Consider the following 13,714-nt stretch of genomic DNA (forward strand, 5'->3'; position numbering starts at 1 on the left):
ATGTGTTGGGGAGTTTTTTTCCAATAAAAATGTTGTTTTTGTTTTTTTTTTTTTAATTACTGACTGGGTTACTGATGTCGGGCATCTGATAGATGCCGTGACATCAGTAACCCCAGGGCTTGATGCCAGGTGACATTACACATGGTATCAACCCCATATATTACCCCATTTGCCACCGCACCAGGGCATCGGGAAGAGCTGGGACAAAGCACCAGGATTGGCACATCTAATGGATGCGCCACTTCTAGGGCGGCTGCGGCCTACTATTCTTAGGCTGGTGAGGGTCCAAGAACCGTGGACCTCCCTAGTCTGAGAATACCAGACCACAGCTGTCCGCTTTACCTTGGCTGCTGACCCAATTTGGGGGGACCCCACGTTTTGTTTTAAATTATTTATTTAATTTAAAATAAGAGCATGTGGTGCCCTCTTTTTTGGATTACAAGCCAAGGTGAAGCTGCCAGCTGTGGTCTGCAGGTTGCAGCAGTCTGCTTTACCCGAGCTGGCTACAAAAAATAAGGGGACCTCACGTCTGTTTTTTAAATTATTTATTTTTTGGCTAAATACAAGGCTAAGCACCCTTTAGTGCCACATGACAGGCACTAAAGGGTGCAAGATTACACAATGCTGGGGAGTGGGACCTTATGTCTTTCTCACCTATTATCTATCTGTCCCTCTAGCTATCCCTCTATCTATCAATTCATTCATTCATCCTCTATTTATCGTCGAGCAGCATTACACCGTGTGCAGAATTCGACAAGTTGTATTTTAGAGGATTTTTTACTTTATTGATCAACAACTGTTCTCAATCAACCCAAAAGACTCAAATATCAAAGCTTAATATTTTTGGAAGTTGGAGTGGGGTTTTTTTTTAGATTTGGCTATCTTAGGAGGATATCTGCTTTTGCAGGATACTATTACTGTGCAGAATTATTAGGCAACTTAATAAAAACCAAATATATTCCCATCTCACTTGTTGATTTTCACCAGGTAAACCAATATAACTGCAGAAAATTTAGAAATAAACATTTCTGACATGCAGAAACAAACCCCCAAAAAATTAGTGTCCAATATAGCCACCTTTCTTTATGATGACACTGAACAGCCTACGATCCATAGATTCTGTCAGTTCCTTGATCTGTTTACAATTAACATTGCGTGCAGCAGCCACCACAGCCTCCCAGACACTGTTCAGAGAGGTGTACTGTTTTCCCTCCCTGTAGATCTCACATTTTGAGGGACCACAGGTTCTCTATTGGGTTCAGATCAGGTGAACAAGGGGGCTATGTCATTATTTTTTCATTTTTTTAGACCTTTACTGGCCAGCCATGCTGTGGAGTAGTTGGATGCATGTGATGGAGCATTGTCCTGCATGGAAATCATGTTTTTCTTAAACGATACCAACTTCTTCCTGTACCACTGGTTGAAGAAGTTGTCTTCCAGAAACTGGCAGTAGGTCTGGGAGTTGAGCTTCACTCCATCCTCAACCCGAAAAGGTCCCACAAGTTCATCTTTGATGATACCAGCCCATACCAGCCCATACCTCCACCTTGCTGGCATCTGAGTTGGAGTGGAGCTCTCTGCCCTTTACTGATCCAGCCTCTGGCCCATCCATCTGGCCCATCAAGAGTCACTCTCATTTCATCAGTCCATAAAACCTTTGAAAAATTAGTTATAAGATATTTCTTGGCCCAGTCTTGACATTTTATCTTATGTTTCTTGTTCAAAGGTGGTCGTTTTTCAGCCTTCCTTACCTTGGCCATGTCCCTGAGTATGGCACACCTTGTGCTTTTTGATACTCCAGAAATGTTGCAGCTCTGAAATATGGCCAAACTGGTGGCAAATGGCATCTTGGCAGCTTCACGCTTAATTTTCATCAATTCATAGGCAGTTATTTTGTGCCTTTTTTGCCCAACACGCTTCTTGCAACCCTGTTCCCTATTTGCCATGAAACGCTTGACTGTTCGGTGATCATGCTTCAAATGTTGGCAATTTCAAGACTGCTGCATCCCTCTGCAAGATATCTCACAATTTTGGACTTTTCAGAGCCCGTCAAATCTCTCTTCTGACCGATTTTGCCAAAGGAAAGGAAGTTGCCTAATAATTAAGCACACCTTATATAGGGTGTTGATGTCATTACACCACACCCCTCCTCATTACAGAGATCAGATTACAGATTACATCACCTGATTTACTTAATTGGTAGTTGGCTCTCAAGCCTATACAGCTTGGAGTAGGACAACATGTATAAAAAGTATCGTGATCAAAATACTCATTTGCCTAATAATTCTGCACACATTGTAGATAGGCTTGCTGATCTGGCTGCCAAACGCACAGTCCGCAAAGGTGTCAGCCAGGTAGGCAGCTGTGTCCTTAAGGAGTGGGAGGAACGTAAGCAATTTGTCTCTGGAAGAACAACATTTTATTTGTTTTTCTAACTGGTTGACCCACAATGAGAGTGTCCTGGCAGTACAGGTTGCCGATATAGCCAGTTTTAGACCTCCTGCCGACTCTTCCCAATTTCTTTTCAGGTAGGCATCTGTCTTCCTATCCAAGGGGTCTTTCAGAAAGCCCATGTCTTCAAAAGGAAGCGCTGATTTTTTTGAAGACTTCGCCACTACTACATCTACTTTAGGCACTGTACACCACTGAGCGAGATCACGGTCTTCAAAAGGGATATCTTCTCTTGGAGGAGGAAGGGAGGAACCCTCGATTATCCGGTCTCTGCCATTCCTTTCTGATCAAAGCTTTAATGGTATCATTAACCGGTAAGGATTTACGTTTTTTTTGGGAGGGGCCTGCAAACATCGCATCTCCAGCCGACTTCATAGGTTTTGCATCTTGAATCCCCATGGTGGAGTGAAGGGCCCTAAAGAGACCATCCATCCCCTCAAGAGGAAAGCATGAGTTCCCTGCCTCATCTGATGAGGAAGAAGAGCCGTCAGAAGAGACGTCCGACCTGACTTCGGAACGAAGGGAGGAGAAATCAGGGCACGGAACTTCTTTCCTACGTTTTTAGACGCTTTCAAGGTTTTTAAGGAAGATTGAACCTCAGTGCGGATTAGGTCCCTAAGGTTCGTTGCTGGTATATAGGATGCAGGGGCTTCTTACCGTATAGTTTTTTTTTTTTCAATACAGGATTCACAGAGCCGTTTTTGGTATGAGCGCAGTAATGCTTGGGCACACAAGGAGCATTCCTTATTTTTCTGTTTAGTCTGACATTTCCTATGGACCTAAACACAGTTATAGACAAGAAGGGGGGCATTAGCTATTGGAGTACATTCACAAAGATCACTCACCAATAGCCAGAAAAAGATGGATTCCGGATCTGGAGGCGGAGACTAGGTGGTCATCTGGCAGACTTTAGAGGATTTTGATCTGGTATGATCCTTCTTCCTCTTCTGAACGGTAGTGTCACTCTTGGAGTGACTACCTACACTGCTCCTTTTCCTGGATGTTCGATCCTGGGATGGATCCTGGGACAGCTTCTGAGAAGGCTCCCTGGATCGGGGTGACTACGGGCTGTCCATTCCCCAGAGAGGGCCGAAGCAAGCACCGCTCTCACGGAGTAAACTCCACGTTTTAAGGGTGGAGGACCGCCACAGCCCCATCCAGCATCGCCTCCTCCGGATCCGTTACCTTGGAAGTGTTCCTGTATACTTCCCGACACCCTTCCATGCATGCACACATGTCCCGGAAGTGTCACACACACACACATCGTGCAGCGCAACAGGGAGAGCGCCCGCCCGTGCACCGACCTCGGGGCACAGCATGCACGCCCGGCAGCCATGAGGGAAGCAGCGCTCACCCTCCCGCAGGCGTGGTTTCTCTGGCGGCCTTACCCGGACCAGACCAAAGTGCGCGGGACACTGGAAGATGGAGCCCACAAGGGAACACCGACCCTGTTTCCATACTCAGAGCTCTGCCGTTCCCTCGGACACCGCACGGACGCTACTGAAGCCCAGGTACTGCTATACTGCTATAGGTTCCGATCCATCAGGGCAGGAAACCAACTGATGAGGGAGAGGGACTGCCCTTTTTTGTATAGGTTTCCTGTCCTGATGGGGCGGATCCCTCTCTGTGGGTGCTGTCGTGGCGATAGGAAAAAATAAAATGACAGTTACTTTCAATAAGATGGGATACAAATCATTTAATGATCAGACATAATGTTAAACAGACGTTCAGAAAATGTTCCTGAAAGTGAAGTTACACTTTAGACATAGCACCAAAAATACAAAGGTGGTTACAGAATAAAGATCTACAATTTACATTTTTGTATTATGGCAAATTATTTAAAGACAAAAATGTTACCAAATTCAATTTTTACATGGAAAAATGTTGACAACATTTTGCAGCGTCTTTTGCAAGCCCAAAACAGGCATAGAACACAAAACAGAAAAAGTATATCGGAAAGATTTGTACCTTTCTTGTGTTTTGACCCACTCATGGTTTTTGACTTATAATAATTGATGCAAAATATACCCCAGTAACAATGACTTACGATTTTAACAAGGTTTCAAAATCAATTTTGCACTTTTTTGGACCAAATACAATTTCATGTTTTGAACAGTTGCGTTTAAAATTAATTGTAAATTGACTTTTTGTTAATGTTTTTGCTTCTAACCTGGATAATAGTGAAGCAATCAAAACCAAGCAATAAGCAACTACAGTAGTTTCCTAGTTTTTAGACACCACAACTGCGTCTCCCTGTCAAGGCAGCCTCCACTTGTGTTCTCATTCTAATGTATCTATATTGCAGTTATGTATACATTAATAATGTGAATATGATCTTTAAGACCACTAAATGTGTTGTTGGAAATATGTACAGTAAACTTGTTTTTAGTAATATGTATAGGACTTAAAAGGGTTCTCTGGGAATAGAGAAAGAAATTACAGGGAATATTGTTATAAATAGATTACAAAATACATTCAATTATGAAATTAAAATAATTTTGTCTATGGAGGTAATCATCATAGATTTAAAATGGCACCTGCCTTAGTACACTTGCAGAAACCTATACAGAATGATAGGACAAGTGCCTTGAGCATGTGCAGTAGGAATCACCATTGCAGTGATTTGGAGATACCAATACCCAGGGGCTGGCTGGCAAACTTTGGCCTGGGGGGAAGCACACAGCAGTGACCCAAGAGCAGCAGTCCATCCTTATTGGATTTACCTTTGACTGCTTCATTTAGGGAGTAAGACCTAAGACACACGGCATGAAATTGGGACCAATATTAGCCTATGTGTCAGCACCCATGAGCGATTTATTTTCTCAGCTCTAATCGGACCGAGAAAACAATCGCAGCATGCTGCGACTGTAATGCGATCCTAGATTCTCTCACAACCATTAAAGTCTATGGGGCAAGAGAAAAATCGCATTGCACTTGCAGTACACTGGTGTACTTTGAGTGCAGGGCGAGAATGGCAATAGTCGGCAATGGAGGAGAGGGAGATAAATCCCTCCCTCTTCTCCACAGCACCAGCCCACTCCTCCTCAGCACTGGCCCGCCCCTCTTCAGAGGCGGCCCGCCCCCCGCAGCTGTGGGCCGATAGAACCTCAGTTACAGTGACACTCACATGACACTCTGCTCCTGCTGTGCGGCCAGCGTGAGCCGAGTGTCATGCGAGGATCGCAGTAGTCACCCGTGTGACCCCAGCCTTAAGGTAATAAGATTTTATAAAGATAAAGTCAGAGTGAATGATGGGATAGTTGTGGGTAAATTCTCATTAACTTCTAATAACCTGCAACTGAGAAAGATGTTTGAGACTCTAGTCGGCAAGTGACCATAACTGCAAGTTGCATGTTTGCAATCACTACCCTAGGAATACAGAGGAATCACGACAGTGTGTGCACAGCACTCTATTAGGATTCATTAGTCTGCTGTCACATAGCGATCACAGAAATTTGTCTAAAGCTTGGAAAACAGTGCTGAAAAAAAGTGTGTGGCTTGTGTGGCACCCCTGACATGGTCAGGCACCACTGAGTACTGCACCCATGCTGGGATAGTGCTTCCAGGTAATTCCAAAAGGCCAGAATGAGGTGTGTACGCACACACATAGCAACCAGGTCTCCCACACCTTAGAGCGGACCCTTGGGTAGCCTCTGGAAGAGGTTAACTTTCAATTCTCAGCAAGGGGTGTAGGGGAGGGGCTGGAAGCTAGGTTGCAGTAGCAGTCAGAATAGGAGGAGGAGCGAGCCAGTCTGGAGAGTGTACAAAAGTTGCTGAACGAAGCAGACGTACAGCCACGCTAGTCAGACCCTGCATGTGTGGTAGCTGTTAGCAGGGGAGTACAGTGACCAGGAAGTCAGCCTGAAAGACAACTGAAGAGAGGCAGTCGAGTACGGGGATTGCTGATGATTGGACATGCACAGGGAACAGGTCCCTAGAGCCAGACATCGATTTACTGATCTGCTAAACCTGCCGGTGAGGGGACTAGAGGTTCCTCATCAAAGATACAGAGCTCGCACCTAACCAGCAACAGGGGGACCCATAAGGAGATAGGGCCAGAAGCCATCTCACCTGGTCCACGCTGTAGGCAAACGGGCCAGAAAGGGAAGGAGAGGCAGTAGCGACTTTCCCTGGATGAATCCCACGATATTGCAAGTCAGGGGTTATCCGAAACAAAAGAAGTGCAAGGAAGGCGAGTTAATAGCTACCCTCAGAACGACCTGCAAGAATTCCTGGTTCCACCTGGTATAATCTCAGCATCGCCCGGGTATCTCACCAACCAACTATAAGTGAGTAAACAAGTTAAAAGACTTTCTGGACTGCGACTGAGTTATTCTGTGACCTGTGGTTACACACACACACACACACAAGCCCCTGGGGCCAGCCTCACTCTCGGGAGGTTACACTACCCGACTGCAGATTTCATCAGCACCAGATGCTCGTTAAACTGCAGTGGCGGTCCCCCATCACCCTGACCACAAAACCGAGCGTGGAGTCACGACTCCTATGAAAGTGAACCTGACATACCTGTTGCCAGAAGAGTCCCTACAGAGAAGTCCCCGCACCGTCCCATAGGCGACCACTGCAGCACTGTGGTGGGCGACTCTCTTGGAACGTGCATGCTTTCCTCAATATTGATTCATATATACAGTCAGGGCCAGAAATATTTGGACAGTGACACAAGTTTTGTTATTTTAGCTGTTTACAAAAACATGTTCAGAAATACAATTATATATATAATATGGGCTGAAAGTGCACACTCCCAGCTGCAATATGAGAGTTTTCACATCCAAATCGGAGAAAGGGTTTAGGAATCATAGCTCTGTAATGCATAGCCTCCTCTTTTTCAAGGGACCAAAAGTAATTGGACAAGGGACTCTAAGGGCTGCAATTAACTCTGAAGGCGTCTCCCTCATTAACCTGTAATCAATGAAGTAGTTAAAAGGTCTGGGGTTGATTACAGGTGTGTGGTTTTGCATTTGGAAGCTGTTGCTGTGACCAGACAACATGCGGTCTAAGGAACTCTCAATTGAGGTGAAGCAGAACATCCTGAGGCTGAAAAAAAAGAAAAAATCCATCAGAGAGATAGCAGACATGCTTGGAGTAGCAAAATCAACAGTCGGGTACATTCTGAGAAAAAAGGAATTGACTGGTGAGCTTGGGAACTCAAAAAGGCCTGGGCGTCCACGAATGACAACAGTGGTGGATGATCGCCGCATACTTTCTTTGGTGAAGAAGAACCCGTTCCCAACATCAACTGAAGTCCAGAACACTCTCAGTGAAGTAGGTGTATCTGTCTCTAAGTCAACAGTAAAGAGAAGACTCCATGAAAGTAAATACAAAGGGTTCACATCTAGATGCAAACCATTCATCAATTCCAAAAATAGACAGGCCAGAGTTAAATTTGCTGAAAAACACCTCATGAAGCCAGCTCAGTTCTGGAAAAGTATTCTATGGACAGATGAGACAAAAATCAACCTGTACCAGAATGATGGGAAGAAAAAAGTTTGGAGAAGAAAGGGAACGGCACATGATCCAAGGCACACCACATCCTCTGTACAACATGGTGGAGGCAACGTGATGGCATGGGCATGCATGGCTTTCAATGGCACTGGGTCACTTGTGTTTATTGATGACATAACAGCAGACAAGAGTAGCCGGATGAATTCTGAAGTGTACAGGGATATACTTTCAGCCCAGATTCAGCCAAATACCGCAAAGTTGATCGGACGGCGCTTCATAGTACAGATGGACAATGACCCCAAGCATACAGCCAAAGCTACCCAGGAGTTCATGAGTGCAAAAAAGTGGAACATTCTGCAATGATCAAGTCAATCACCAGATCTTAAACCAATTGAGCATGCATTTCACTTGCTCAAATCCAGACTTAAGACGGAAAGACCCACAAACAAGCAAGACCTGAAGGCTGCGGCTGTAAAGGCCTGGCAAAGCATTAAGAAGGAGGAAACCCAGCGTTTGGTGATGTCCATGGGTTCCAGACTTAAGGCAGTGATTGCCTCCAAAGGATTCGCAACAAAATATTGAAAATAAAAATATTTTGTTTGGGTTTGGTTTATTTGTCCAATTACTTTTGACCTCCTAAAATGTGGAGTGTTTGTAAAGAAATGTGTACAATTCCTACAATTTCTATCAGATATTTTTGTTCAAACCTTCAAATTAAACGTTACAATCTGCACTTGAATTCTGTTGTAGAGGTTTCATTTCAAATTCAATGTGGTGGCATGCAGAGCCCAACTCGCGAAAATTGTGTCACTGTCCAAATATTTCTGGACCTAACTGTACTTGCCTCCGTTGTAAAATAGACAAAACATTCCAACTAAAGAAGCTGCACATTAACTTTTTTCTCTAAATCTGTGTAAATGTTAGTGTAGACCCAGTGTATTAATATACTCACCAATCACTGTCTTTTCCGATGTCCCGCACCGCTTCAGTCCTTTCCTGAGTAACCTGATGGCACTTCAGACTCAGGCAATGTTCACACACAACATTTTTGTTGCGGTTTTTTCCCATGGATATTCAACTGGTTTTATGCAAATACATGCTATTAAAAAGCTGCTTTTTACAGTATCAGCAAAACCTATAAGATTCCAGGAATGTCATGCACTCACACACCTGCTTTTTCTTTCCTGACTGAATGTCACACTGATATTTGCAAAAAACTTCACCGACTGTCATGGTGGCATTGGGCTCTGTTCAGATTGGAGATACTAGAAATAGTGAGGAATGGGTGATTTCAATACCGCGCCAACGACCACTAATGAAGATGATGAGATCAATGTTACTTTATTTCATGCTCAGGTCTAGTCTGCGAGTTTCAGGAGGCTCTGCTCCCTTCCTCAGGACAATATAGGCACAAGAAACATCAAATCTACAGACAAAAGAACAGACTGGACACATATACCCTTAGGTGTGACGTCATAGGACCACCCACTTTACAGAAAAAAAACGGCGGGAATTCTATACATTCAATATATGACATAGTATCATGATTTCAGTGCAAAACAGAGCAACATTCAGCATGAATATACCTCTGGAAAACAAGATCACAGATGGAGTGTAATAAAATGAAAAAAAGAAAAATGTGTGCCGTGTATTTATTACTGGTGACGAAAAAATATAATAGTGCGAGCAGGCGTGAACAGGGGAAAAAGTATATTTTATCAAATAGAACCAATATGCATAGAACTATATATGTGAATCAAAGAGCCTATAAGGGTTTTAAAATTAAGGGTTAACTAAGGATCAAACCAAGGGGAATACAATGAACAATAGTGTGCATAGTCCAGAATGTATCTATATGGTTTTTTTCAGTAAAGTGGGTGGTCCTATGACGTCACACCTAAGGGTATATGTGTCCAGTCTGTTCTTTTGTCTGTAGATTTGATGTTTCTTGTGCCTGTATTGTCCTGAGAAAGGGAGCAGAGCCTCCTGAAATGCGTAGACCAGACCTGAGCATGAAATAAAGTAACATTGATCTCATCATCTTCATTAGTGGCCGTTGGCGCGGTATTGAAATCACCCATTCCTCACTATTTCTACTACCAGTCTATGGGTTACTGCTGCCGCTGACCGATTTTCTATGCCTATACAGTAGTTGTGACTTTCACAACTCCACTTGGTGAGTAACCTCACGTATATTTAACCCTGTATTTTTGGGGTAAGACCCTATTGCGCTCTCTCTCTAATTTTCAGATTGGAGATACTGACACTCCGTCTGACGATTTCTCTGGTGTCTGGGATCAACACAGGCAGACTTGGGTGTTGACCTACTGTGTGCAGTTTCATAGGCAGGCTAGCAAAAATTGATCTCTACTATTCTGCTCCTTTAATTACATGTTGTGAGGAGAGGAGACCTATCACATCTGGTCCCCTCCTATTTATTCTGGTGAAATCCTTCTACTCATGCCAGTTATAATTTATGTTGGTCTGTGAGGTGTGGTGTCCTAGACTCCTTGGTGAAAATTCTGCTTATTGTGTGTCACCCAGCTGTAGTGGTCGCCCCAGGGACTTCACTCCACCTTCAGGGACGCCACCGAGTCTCCACTTTGGTAACTCTGGTGACAGGTATGTCAGTTTTATGTATGTAGGAGTCGTGACTCCACTCACGGTTTGCGGTCAGGGATATGGATGACCGCCACTGCAGATTTAACAAGCGTCTGGGGCTGATGGATCTGCAGTCTGATAGTGTGGCCTCCTGTGAGTGATGCTGGACCCAGGGGCTCGGGTGTGTGGAACAGGTCCCAGAATAACTCAGTCTCAGTCCAAGATGTCTTTCAACTGTTTTACTCACTTTTGTTGTTATTGTGAGGTAACCCGGGCGATGCTGAGATAAACCAGGTGGAACCAGGAACTCCTTCAGGCTGGTCTAAGGGTAACCATTAACTCGCCTTCCTAGCACTTCTTGTTTCAGATAACCCCTGACTTGAAGTACAGTGGGATTCATCCAGGGAAGTCGCTACTGCCTTTCTCCCCTTTTTGGCCCGTTTTCCGGCAGCATGGACCAAGGTAGATGGCTCCAGGCTTAATCCCCCTTTTGGGCCCCCTCGTTGCTGCTGAGGCTCGGACTCTAGTTGGTTGGTGAGGGACTTGTGGTTCCCCTCACCTGCAGGTTTAGCAGATCAATAAATGGACGTCTACTCCAGGGACCTGTTCCCCGTGCGTGCCTAGTCCCCGTACTCGACCCGACCAGCTGACTTCATCAGCGTCTTTCTGACTGACTTGCTGGAAACCGTTCTCCCCCCGCTAACGGCTACTACACGTGCAGGGTCTCACTAGCGTGTTTGCGTGCCTGCTAGCAACTTATTTCTGTGCTCCTCGCTACCAGACTGGCTCTCCTCCTACTTTCCTGACAGCCGCTGCAACCTAGCTTCCAGCCCCTCCCCCTACACCCCTTGCTGAGATGTGGAGGCAAGCCCCCTCTTGGGTCTGCCCAAGGGTCCCCTCTCAAGGTGTGGGAGACCTGGTTGCTATGTGTCTGTGCGTACACACCCTATTCCAGCCTTTAGAATTACCTGGAAGTACTGTCCCCAGCATGGGTGCAGTACTCAATGGTGCCTGACCAGGTCAGGGGTGCCACAACTGCTTGGAGTTTACTCCGGTTATTTTATACATCCAACCTGGGTCTACGTATTTCCTCCACTATGGTGTTTCAATGTTTAGTACCCAAAAGGGTTAAGGTTGGGATCCTAGAAGTCCCTATTACGGCCGTTCTGGATAATTGTTCAGGGGCAAGCCTAATTGATAAACAATTGTTCATTCATATGGGTTAGAGGTGAAGGAGTTATCTAATCCAGTACAGATTTTTGCCATTAATTTATCACCTTTCTCACAGGAGTTTTGTTCAATATGTACAGGGGCTGGAATTCCGTATAGGGGTACTCTATTCAGAGCGCATAACTTGCTGTACAAATTGAATTAAGGTTCCCCTGGTATGCATTACATAACCCCATTGTTGACTGGAAAACCCTAGACATTAAATGGAGTACATATTGTAAAGAACACTAGGAGCCTGTATTTAGGTTACATCTAGTCTTCTGGATCCTCTCTGAGAAGGGTTGTCAGGAGTTGATGATGCATAGACCTTATGACTAGTGATGGGCGAATTTGCAGATATCTGGGATCTGTAGGACTAACCGGGTTTAAAAAAAAAAAAAAAAAAAAAAAAAAAAAATCAGGTCTGGCCCAGAATTGATCCTGTATATCTGGCCGGATGCTCGTCCCCATTTAAGTCTATTGGGACCAGAATTTGGCTATCAAAAATTGTGATAGAATGGGACAGGAGGATAGGAGCAAGTGCACTATACTTACCGAGGCTCCGGTGTGGCTGTACAACGCTCCCGCGGATGGACTTTCACTTCTAGAGTCAAGAGTAGTGGCGGCATCTAATGCTGTTCACACCGCAGAGTCTGACACTCCTCACTATGCATCCTTTGGTGCTTCTGAGTTACACAGACAGGCTCAGGCATCAACAAGCTGTATTCTCATTAGTGATAGGTTTTGCAGAAATTAATTTCTGGTGGAATTAATTTCTGGTGATCTAAGAGGTAACCAGCCTGCAGGTTACCTCTTAGATCTCCCACAACATATGATCCATCAGTCACTCCTCACCTTTTTAAGATTGAGGACCCTGTCTTCCCATGCCGATTATAGCTTTAGCTACACCGGTCCGTGTGCAGTTCTATCCCATTCCTGCTAGTGATTGTATTTCTTTGTACGTGGAGTTGTTGTGGAGTTCTCCTGTCATCTCGTTGTTTTCTCCCTGCTCTTATTTTCCTTATCACTTGTATAATAATTCTGTGTGAGCATGCTGTATGATCGAGTTTTGGTTTCCCGTTTGTCCTTGTCTGTGGGTTTTACCACTCTTGTCCCACCCCTCCCCTGGGGTGAGGCAGAGGGAGTATTAGAGCAGGGCTACAAAGGAGGCTTAGACATTGTCACAATCTGGCATGCAGTGCTTTGAAAAATTCAATGGGACCGAATACTTTCACAACCTTTTCCCATATTTCAGGCTTCAAACATAAAGATAAAAATTTTTAAATTTTATGCCGAAGAATCAACAAGTAGGACACAATTGTGAAGGTGAATGATATTTATTGCTTATTTTGAATTTTTTTAAAAAGTAATAAACTGAAAATTGAGGAGTGCAATATTCGGCCCCTTTAAGTTAATACTTTGTAGCGCCAACTTTTGCTGCGATTACAGCTGCAAGTTGCTTGGGGTATGTGTATCAGTTTTGCACATCGAGAGACTGAAATTTTTGCCATTTCTTCCTTTGCAAATAGCCCGAGCTGAGTGAGGTTGGATGGAGAGCATTTGTGAACAGCAGTTTTCAGCTCTTTCCACAGATTCTCGATTGGATTCAGGTCTGGACTTTGACTTGGCCATTCTAACACCTGGATACGTGTTTGAACCATTCCATTGCAGATTTTGCTTTATGTTTGGGATCATTGTCTTGTTGAAAGACAAATCTCTGTCCCAGTCTCAGGTCTTTTGAAGACTCCAACAGGTTTTCTTCAAGAATGGTCCTGTATTTGGCTCCATCCATCTTTCCATCAATTTTAACCATCTTCCCTGTTCCTGTTAAAAAAAGCAGGCCCAAACCATGATGCTGCCACCACCATGTTTGACAGTGGGGATGGTGTGTTCAGGGTGATGATCTGTGTTGCTTTTACACCAAACATATCATTTGGCATTGTGCCCAAAAAGTTGGATTTTGGTTTCATCTGACCAGAGCACCTTCTTC

General features: G+C 44.4%; 1 protein-coding gene across 1 annotated transcript in view; it reads right to left on the reverse strand.

The window, feature by feature from the left end:
* Positions 1–13,714, reverse strand: part of TEX11 (testis expressed 11) — a 1,632,405-nt gene that overhangs the window by 1,296,795 nt on the left and 321,896 nt on the right. The window lies entirely within an intron of this gene.

The sequence above is a fragment of the Anomaloglossus baeobatrachus genome, chromosome 9, assembly GCF_048569485.1.
Source record: "Anomaloglossus baeobatrachus isolate aAnoBae1 chromosome 9, aAnoBae1.hap1, whole genome shotgun sequence".
NCBI lineage: Eukaryota > Metazoa > Chordata > Amphibia > Anura > Aromobatidae > Anomaloglossus > Anomaloglossus baeobatrachus.